This window comes from Maniola hyperantus, chromosome 13, assembly GCF_902806685.2.
Source record: "Maniola hyperantus chromosome 13, iAphHyp1.2, whole genome shotgun sequence".
Taxonomy (NCBI): domain Eukaryota; kingdom Metazoa; phylum Arthropoda; class Insecta; order Lepidoptera; family Nymphalidae; genus Maniola; species Maniola hyperantus.
The window spans coordinates 1,206,511-1,217,540 of record NC_048548.1 but is presented as its reverse complement, the minus strand read 5'-3'; positions in this window follow the sequence as shown (position 1 = coordinate 1,217,540).

Genomic DNA, 11,030 nt, shown 5'->3' with positions numbered 1-11,030 from the left:
GCACCCACTCGTCGTGTTTTCACTGCACGCCACGCACCTAATTTCCTTTGCAAAAACACTTAATTTTCCTTCCACTTCCTATTGCAAGCCTACCATGGAAATCCGCTCAACTATGGCTCAACTTTACTTTGAAACCAATGTACCTACTAGGTACGCATACTTAGGGGTTGAATTTCCAAAAATCCTTTCTTAGTGGATGCCTACGTCATAACAGCTATCTGCATGCCTAGTCCAGTAGTATGAGCGGTGCGTTGATCGATCAGTCAGTCAGGCAGTCATCTTTTCCTTTTATATATTTAGCATATTACGTACTACTTATGTACAAGGAACCACAAGCTTAATTCGATAAGTGACCATATTTTGATCTCTCACCCATTTTTAGGGTTCCGTACCACAAATGGAAAAACGGAACCCTTATAGGATTTTTATGCCTCATAGTTTATCGTGCAAAATGTCGAAAAAATACGACTGTAGGTAATACGGAACCCTCGTGGCGCGAGCCTGAGTCGCACTTGGCCGGTTTTTTTCTGATCCCAGCTAGTTTGCATACTATAATATTATGAAATGTAATATTTCCGTAACAGTAGAGCCATTTCCCGTAAGTACCACACTTAGCGGCGAGCGACTCGCGCGAGTAAAAGCGAAAGTGCAGTGAAAGTCGAACCTTGCACTTGAAAGCGAAAGCTAAAGGCCACTTGGGGCCACTCGCTACCAAGACCCATATCGACCCCACTTGCTATACTCAGTAGATATAGCTAGAAGAGTCATAAACTTGAAAATTTTCAAAGATTTAGAAAAATGTTAAAGAATTTTTCGGGATTTTTATAATTAGTTCCGCACCTCAAAAGGCAATAAGGAGCCTTTATAGGATCACTTTTTTGTCTGTGTGTTTGTCTTTCCGTCTGTCTGTCGTGTCTATGTACTTCCCGTTGACCTAGAAATGAAATCATGAAATTTGGCAGGTAGGTAGGTCTTATAGCGCAAGTAAAGGAATAAACCGAATATAAAGGTGTTGCATTTAATCCTATACTTTCGACCAGGCTCGCAGTCTTGGATCTCGTTGTTAACTTGTGGTAAATCATAGAAATCAACAGTTTCATCACCGATTCTTAACGCTGTTTGCTTAGTATCACAAATTTTATTTGTGCAAATCAACTGTCTATTTTTATCACAAACGCATCTATTACAGTCTACTCGATATTCTTTTTGAGGAAAACAGGTATCTTTTTCCATACTTTTTCGAATATGACTAACATTGGTTATTATTGCAATATCATTTCTCTCTAACTCCTGCAGCATTTTGTCGCCTACTTTAACACAGAGTCTATCAATATAAAAATTTACTTCACTACAAAGGCATATCTCGTCGTCAGTTCTGAGGAAGTCTCCAAATTTGCAAATATCAGATTTGTAGCCTTTTACAGTACAATTTCTATTTGTGCATGATGATGGTTGGATGACGCCGGACTTTTCACATTGGCAAATGTTACAGTCTATTAAGAACAAAGAGTTAGGCGTACAAGTGATGGTGTTGTTAGATCTTGAATTCCGCTTGACAGCAGTTTTCTCTGATCGGAGATATTGGAATGCCTCCCTGCAGCTAAGCGACATCCACTTTCCCTCATAATTGCAGGTGCAATACAGCTCTTCGAATCTATATGTGACGTGACGTTGACATTCATCCTTGCTGGATTTCCTGGGGTTTACTGGAAACAAGACAATAATTTATAGAAACTTCACTGCAGACCCTGGGGCCATGGACTCTTAGTGGAAAAAAAAATTTACGAGACATTTCACCGCATTTCACATTTAACCCGAAAACCGTTAATTTGTGGTTACATCACAAACAAAAAATTAAATGTGTGGTATCATATGAAAGGGCTTTACTTGTAAATTCTAAAACAGATTTTTATGCATAATAGTTTTTGATTTATCGCTCAAAATGTCGAAATACCGACCGTACCCGAGTACGGATCCCTTCGTGCACGAGTCCGACTCGCACTTGGCCGGTTTTTTCGTTTGAGACGCAATAACAATGTATCTACATAAATCATAGACTATAATGATCACGATTATGAATATAATGACAAAAAGCACAACTCTCTCTATTGTGTTAGAACAATGCAAATATCCTCCTGTCACTCGATCGTTGTCTCAACTGTGTGGAAAATAATGCAGATTTCATTCATTACTGCATCTTGATATCAAAGCTTTCTATCGGAATACAATGTACCATAATGTACCTACCTACTTACAATGTATTTTATTTCCATCGTTATTTTGATTTATTGTGACTTATTTTATGAACTTTATAAGTAAAAATATCAACTCGCTTAAAATTTCTAATAGTTACCAATAAATTCGTAACCTTTCATAAAGATCGCTGATTTGTAAGCAATAAAGGATTTCTTTAAAATAAGACACACTCAAAGCTTTGTTATTGTGTCTAATAGAAACTGAGAACGTAGGTACCTTCACGTACACTTTCGCTTCGTCGGGAATTTATAATGGTTTCAATTCCCATGATTGTTCAGTTGTTACAGCGAAAAACAATAAGTAGGCTTAGCTTTTTGCTGCGTCTCTAGGAAACTGGAACGATACCAGAAAATGCAGTTTTTACCCGCTAAAACGCTATTGTCTAACTGATATAAACCCAGTCTAAGCACTGGAGTATTTTACCACGATTTTGCTTTGATTTTTGCTTCTATTGGTTGAGAAATATCTAAATGCAAATTAAAAGCAGAGGTAGATTATCCCTAAGGCAAACTAGGCACGTGCCTAGGGGCGCGAGGTTACGAACGGGCACGATTCCTCGTTCTTTCGAAGTCAGTTAAGTAGTAAAAATTTTAATAAGTATGGCTGTTAGAGGGGCGCCTATGAGGGGCTTCCCTAGGGCGTTCTCGGGAGGGGCAATGCACGCACAACAGACGGAAACGTTTAAGTGCGGAAACCAGCCCAGAGCGAAGAAGAAGAAGAAGGGCGTTCTCGACATTTATTATCAAGACTCTGACAAAATATAAAAAATTACTTACCTGTGTTATGGCACTTATGGAGTATTTATGTAATACAATAACATACGTCTATAAAAATATATCTTTCTATTCGCGTCTTCACGCTATATTAGGCTGGTGACACACTTGAATTCTTTTTTGCCTTTAATGTGAGCATAATTTTATAAAAGGTGAAACTGACATAATCAATAATAATGAAAAAAAAAAAAATTAACAGTTCAAACCTCTACTCTAGTCTATAAATTTGAAATTTTGCATTTATTTTAGTACCTTCTGCCTGTAACCGTTAGTGGTACTATTATATTATTCTGTGCTATAACTTAGATACAAACTACAAAGCCAGAAATTTGAGAAATTCCACCTGAGCGAAGTCAGGGTTTGTTTGATAGTATGTGTTAATATTATGATCTTCACTCTTTATTTCAAACAAATAGAATTCTTCACCGAACTGATTGTCGAAAATGGTTTATTAAGAACTGATATCGTAGGTACTTATTTTAGTAATGTCCCGCCAACCTAGCCATTTTTCTGTGCAATTGTGCATTGTAAGGTCTCTACATCTCCTGAGGATGCTCCTGTGTCGGGGCGAAACGTGCGTCGAGTGTGTTTTGGGATTTGTGTGGTGCTGCGTGGTGGTGGTGCGTATTGCTTGCCTAGTGGCTGCTTTTTCCTGCATGGTTAGCAGTGGAAGGGCGGGCGGTGCATTTCACATGCTGCATGTTGCATCATACAGATTCGACCTGTTTCAGCGGATTATAGCAAATTAAGCTTTTGGTTCATTGTATTTCACACTAAAATTACCTTTTTAGATATATTACTAAGCATTTCCGTAGGTAAGTACGAGTTAATAATCATTCCCTTATAATATATCTTACGTCAATCGTGATCTGATTTTATGCTAAGAGTAGCAATAAAACTTGCTAGCATAAAACCAAAAGTCGCTGTCATTGTCATATCAATATTTACAATTTTTACTTGCTAAAACTAAGTTAATATTGACTTGATGCGAGTGTTTAACCACAGAGGAAGTGACTTGTCATAGCTAACTCCTAAAAGTTTTACTGCCAGTGGACACGTTTTGGCCTTAGGATAAAAAATATAGACTGGATAGTTAGGTGTACTCGGTGTGTCCCAGCCCACAGTCATAATAATTTTCTCACACTGGTGAAAGCTCATTACGCTCATTCGATAATTACGTCCGATGACAATCTCATATGTTACGCTATCGACTTGCTACATCCGTTACATCTACATTACCTATACGACAGGTCGAGATGGCAATCGGGGTAGGGACGCGCCCACCCCGATTGTCATATCAACCTGTCGTGTCGTGTGAAGCTTTCCAGATATCTCTAGGGTAAAGTCTAACCTACACTGTATAGTTTATGTCTACTAATATAATACTATTTAATCTAAATATATAAAAGGAAAAGGTGACTGACTGACTGAATGACTGACTGACTGTCTGATCTATCAACGCACAGCTCAAACTACTGGATGGATTCGGCTGAAATTTGGCATGCAGATAGCTAGTATGATTTGGGGATCCGCGAAAGATTTTTGAAAATTCAACCCCTAGGGGGGTAAAATAGGGGTGTGAAATTTGTGTAGTCCACGCGGATAAAGTCGCGAGCATAAGCTAGTTAAATATATTATTAAATACCCGGACAAAGCGGGTTTATCTAGTAGTAAATAAATTAAACAAACTTTTGCCCTTCCTCTTTTTCTGGTACTTTCGCCGAACGATTTCCAAAAAAGCCACTCACATCTAGTGGCTGATTGTTAAAAATAAATGAAAATATAAAGTCAGTGCTATCAAAATAAGTTTGCCCGTCTTATGCAATCATTATATAGATAAGTAAGTACATAAACTTTCTCTAAATTCCTCGTATTTTAAATTATATTTTATCAGAAACTTCTCGTAGACTATTAGGTATTCTCTGACTATCAGGCGACGCGTTTTATCAGCAAAACTTACAACTTAGCGTATGCTCGCGACTTCGTCCGCGTGGACTTCACAAATTTCAAACCCCTATTTCACCCCCTTAGGGCTTGAATTTTCAAAAAAATCCTTCCTCAGAACAGCTATCTGCATGCCAAATTTTAGCCCGATCTGTCCAGTAGTTTGAGCTGTGCGTTGATAGATCAGTCAGTCAGACAGTCACCTTTTCCTTTTATATATTTAGATATAGGTAAATATGTAAATATATGTAATTTAGCTCCACTGAACTTTGCACGAGCACACTTAATGTTTGTCCTGTACTTAGGTAATTTAACTTGACTTTCAGCTGCGGGTAAAAGCGACACAAGTGGTATGAATAGGCCGAGCTATAACAGAAAACCTGCGTCGGCGAAAGCGCGAATAAAAGCATATCTATTATAATGACAGGTTCGGGCACAGCGGCACAGAATAATAAACCGGCCAAGTGCGAGTCAGGCTCGCGCAATGAGGGTTCCGTACTACAGTCGTATATTTTCGACATTTTGCACGATAATTCAAAAACTATGATGCATAAAAATAAATAAAAATCTGTTTTAGAATGTACAGGTGAAGACCTTTCACATGATACCCCACTTGATATAGTTATCTCACTTCGAAAGTTGAAAATACCAATTATTAGTTCATGACCACAATTTAATTTTTTTTGTGTGATCTAACCCTAAATTCACGGTTTTCAGATTTTTCCCCAAATGTCAGCTATAAGATCTACCTACCTTCCGAATTTCATGATTCTAGGTCAACGGGAAGTACCCTGTAGGTTTCTTGACAGACAGACGGACAGACAGACAGACAACAAAGTGATCCTATAAGGGTTCCGATTTTCCTTTTGAGGTACGGAACCCTAATAATAGTACTAACGTTTCAGCGGTCTGATTTGAAAGCTTTGCGAGTAAGCTGGCTTCAATCTATATCTAAGTTCTAACCCATACTATACTCTCCATCCATACATCCATACACAGTACCCGGCAGAAAGTAATGTACATCGACCTTCAGAAGGAGATAGCAGATGCAGAGCATCGTCTCTGTCGTTGAGACCGACAAAACATCATATAACGTGAGTGACTGAGACAACGCTCTACAAAACCGAAAAGTCATTCTAATGGCCGATGTACATTACTTTCTGCCGCGTACTATACCTACTACCATTAGAAATGCGGGTTTGTCTGTCTGTAGCTTTTCATGGCCAATCCGTTTATTAACCGATTTTGACATTTGCTACAGATATAGCTTGCATCCCAGGCTACTTTTGGTCGTGGACAACCAGAGTTCTTATATGAGGTGGACAAAGTTGCGGGGCATCAACAATTGGTACAGAGATAGCTTGCATCTTAGAGCTGGATATGGACTACTTTTGTTGTCAGTGAAACAATTGAAATATAGTACATCCTCTACCACAGAGAATTCAACTCCTAGAGTACACATATACAAGGTTTTGCATGAAACAAAATCGTAAAATGTTGACGGGGGACGGGGAGAATGCTTTGTTGTGATTCATCTTCAGAGCACGGGTCTCCTCTCAGACTGAGAAGGGTTTTGGCCATTGTCTACCATGCTGGCCATGTGCGGATTGGTAAAATTCACTCACCTTTTAGAACATTATGGAGAACTCTCAGGCATGCAGGTTTCCTCACGATGTTTTCCTTCACCGGTAAAGCGAGTGATATTTAATTAATCAAAACGCACATAACTCCGCAAAGTTAGAGGTGCGTGCCCGGGATCGAACCCCCGACCTCCGATTAGAAGGCGGACGTCCTAACCACTAGGCTATCACAGCTTGTTGTGCTTGGTGCACTTAAAAGTCACGTAATCAAAACAATGTGCGGAATGAGGGTACTGAAAGGGCGTGGGCCGATTTTTATGCTAAGCAAGTGCCTAAGCTTGGCGAGCGGGGGTGTTCGGCTATTAGGCGTCTATAGGTGGTGGTCTGTGACCTACGCAACCGTACCCACCTATAATAATACGCCATCGTACTTAGACTGCATCATCACATCATGGCATCATCGCTTTCTATAAAAAGCGATTGCCGTCAAACGCCGGTCTAGAAAAAAAATAAAAAACCAGTAGACAGATTACTTAGTAGCTATTTTAACACGTTTTAGGGTTCCGTACCCAAAGGGTGCCAACGGGACCATATTACCAGGCTCTGCTGTCCGTCCGTCCGCCCGTATGTCTGTCGGCGGAATGTATCTCATGAAGAGTAATAGCACAGCTTTAGGATATGTTAGGTAGAGAGTAGAAATTTTCCCACGATGTTTTCGTTGAATCGTTTGAAGCACTATTATTTATCTATGTAAAACAGCATTATGTTGTATATTATAAAGATATGTTATTGTGTATTTAGTCTATTTTATAATAATATTATACACCTAGGGGCATTTTTGGTTGCCGCACCAACCAGTGCTTTCGTGAATCCTTTCGTCAAAGGTTGTCTGGAACAGATTTGGCGATAAGGTCGCCTTTGCATGCTACAGCTGTTAGTTTAAGATTCTTGTATGTTTTTTATAAGTACGTTTACTTTATGCTGTGCGTAATAAAGTATAAATAAATAAATAAAAATGTTTATTTCTATTGCCGCTATAACAACATCAGGATAAAAATAAAATGGCTGCCAAGAAAATTTAAAAAAAATTAAAAGTGTCATAAATAAAAAATTAAAAAAATTAAAAAGTAAAATAAATAAATAATTTAAAAAAATGTTTTTATTTCGACCAACAAGGATCATATTGGTGTTAGTAATTACAATGTACGATGGTACGGTAACTTAATGTAAGTGGACAGTTCTTTATTTTTGAGAATAAAAATCTCTTTAAACCGATGGTGCGGAACCTTTCGTGTGCGGGTCTAACTCGCACTTAATCGATTTTATTATTATATTTGTGAAACTAGTGAAACGTAAACTGTAGACCGGTTGTGCCTCTTTTTACGCTTTTTCGTTTGTTTTGGAGAAAGCGTCGTTTGGTACCGCATCATAAATGTTATGATTGCATATAAATTGGTGATAAAAGAAGCCTCGATAGCTCAACGGTTAAAGGAGCGCACTGAAAATTGAAAGGTCGCCGGTTCAAATCCCACCCGTTGCACTATTGTCGTACCTACGCTTAATTGGAGGGGAAAGGGGAATATTAGTTAACATGATAAACTTGGCTGATATTCTTTTAAAAAAAAAACATTCGTAGGAAATAAGAAAATATACTATGCACAGAATTGAGTAGGTACTCTTATTTGAAATCGGTTAAGTTAGAAATATCAGCGTTGTTAGGTATTTGATTTATTTTTAGGGTTCCGTACCTCAAAAGGAAAAACGGAACCCTTATAGGATCACTTTGTTGTCTGTCTGTCTGTCTGTCTGTCCGTCTGTCTGTCTGTCTGTCTGTCAAGAAACCTACATTTTTATTTATTTTCATGCATCATAGTTTTTGAATTATCGTGCAAAATGTCGAAAAAATACGACTGTAGTACGGAACCCTCATTGCGCCTGACTCGCACTTGGCCGGTTTTTTTTTAATAATTATTCTCTCTAGCCCCATAAACTACCGCTATACAAAAAGTCACTTCATTTTATTACTACAGTCCAAGACCCTATTAAACATTACTTGCTTTAACGGTGAAGAAAAACATCGTAAGGAAACCTGCATGCCTGATTTCCCCATTACGTTCTCAAAAGTGTGTGAAGTTCGCCAATGCACGTGGCCAGCGAGATGGACTGTGGCCTGCATTCGCTTTCTTAAAAGAGAAGTAGTGGGCGGGTGATAGGTCGGTCATGATGATGATGATGACAGATAAAATCAGCATATTTAATCTCTGAATCAGATTATACAACGTTAGTATGTACGCAAAACCTGAAAGTAGTTTGTTCAGAATCAGTAACAGAATCGATTGCAATCATTTTTACGTGTTATATTTTGACCAAAAAATACTTTAAAATCCTGCAAGTTTAAACACCTAGTTGAATGACCTCATGCACCAGCTGATTCGAGCCGTGCGAGCGGGAGCATCTACGATCGACGCTAGCCGTCCCGTTCGCTCACAGCCGCTCGCTTGGGGTGACCATGTTTTTGCGGGACAACGACTCAACACAACAAGCTTGTAACTTTGTAAGTTTTCACTGAATATTTTTGAAATTTTGTATACTTATTTATTCTTTATGTAAAAATATTCGACATATGTTTCGATTTTTGCGTATACTAAAACTAACTGTGTATATTTTCGCAACTGCTCTGAGCGATTTCACTTTCATATGGTCGAGGAAGCCAGCAGCGGGTAGGTAGACACGCGAGGTGGTGTGACCGACGCTAACTATATCATATCACGTGTAGGTAATGAGCTGTTAACTATGTGCAATGAGTTTAGCTAATTACTTCCGCCAACAATCAGTAGCATCATGATCATGATCCCATGAAATAATCGATAAGTAGGTAATGTATTATGAGTCTGTCATTTTTCAAATTACATATATCCATGAAAACAGGTAAGTAATTGGGTATTTGACTATATCTATCTTCTATATATAAGTATAAAATAAAAAGGTGACTGACTGACTGACTGACTGATCTATCAACGCACAGCTCAAAGTACTGGACGGATCGCGCTGAAATTCGGCATGCAGATTCGAACGAAGTCGCGGGAATAAGCTAGACTAAGGAAAAACTGGCTGACTGACTGACTGATTGACTGACTGACCTGATCAACACACATCTTAAACTACTGGACGGATCGGATTGAAACTTGGCATGCAGATAGCTATTATGACGTAGGCATCCGCTAAGAAAGGATTTTTCAAAACTCAACCCCTAAAGGGGTAAAATAGGGGTTTAAAATTTGTTTAGTCCACGCGGACGAAGTCGCGGGCGTAAGCTAGTCAATAATAAATTATTTCTCGGTGATTATTAAACGTCTTCCAAAATACGTAAAATCCACGTTCTTTATTAGTTTTAAGTGTAACAACCATTTTAATTTAGCGATTAAACTAAAAAAGTACGTCATTATGATGTGACGTCACATTCCACTATTTCATAGCATATCGCATACTAAGCGCGCGTTTTGACTTTTCATAAAAAGTCACTGATTTGACTAGTTGTGAAATACCGTATTGAGCTTTCCGTTGACAATGAAGGAATAGATAGGTACATTTTTCAAGATTTTGGGGAATTGCATCCCCTCATTGATTTTCAAAAACTCCAGTCGAGAAAACCAAGGCGGGTCGGCCGCTTTAGTCGAAAAATACTTAAGAGAGTAGTACTTCAAGTAACCTTGCACTACAGTGGGGCTTAAGACATCTTCGATTGCACCCGGCGATTGTCTCAAGCCCCCTGACACTTCATAACAGTAGGCATAAAAACAATGCATTACCTCAGGCCTACCACCAGGCGGGCACAGTGTAACTCTTTGCGACAGCACAATTACAACTATTACACCGGCCAATATTGTACAATGCTCTATTGCCCGTAAAAATTACGTAAATGTTATAAAAATGTACGTTTCTTATTATGTTGCCACTGGTATGCGTGGATTTTTATAGTGTCTTAGAATTTCATCAAGGTGGCCCCAACACAAATAAATAGTACCTACAGATAGGTAATATTATACTAGATCATAATATAGTACCTAATCTTTATCAACGGCATCGATCCATCACCGTCCCACTACTGAGGACAGGTTTCTTCTCACGATGGGAAGGGTTTAAGCCCTAATTCACCACACTGCAGCTTGTCAAGCGGGTTAACCGAGCATTATGGTCTACGGAGAATTTTCAGGCACGCAGGTTTCTTCACGATGTTTTCCTTCACCGTTAAAGCAAGTAATGGTCGTTGTTCTAAGCAAGTAATATTTAATTGCTTAAGACGAACATAACTCCGAAAAATCAGAGGTGCTGCGTGCCCAAGGACTAACCCTGGACCCCCCGAATAGACAAGAAACTCAGTTATTAGGTAGGTAGTAGGTACCTACATATAAGAAACTCAGTTATTATATGTAGGTACCAACACTGAAAGATTTTAAGGGCACGTCCTTAGAATTAG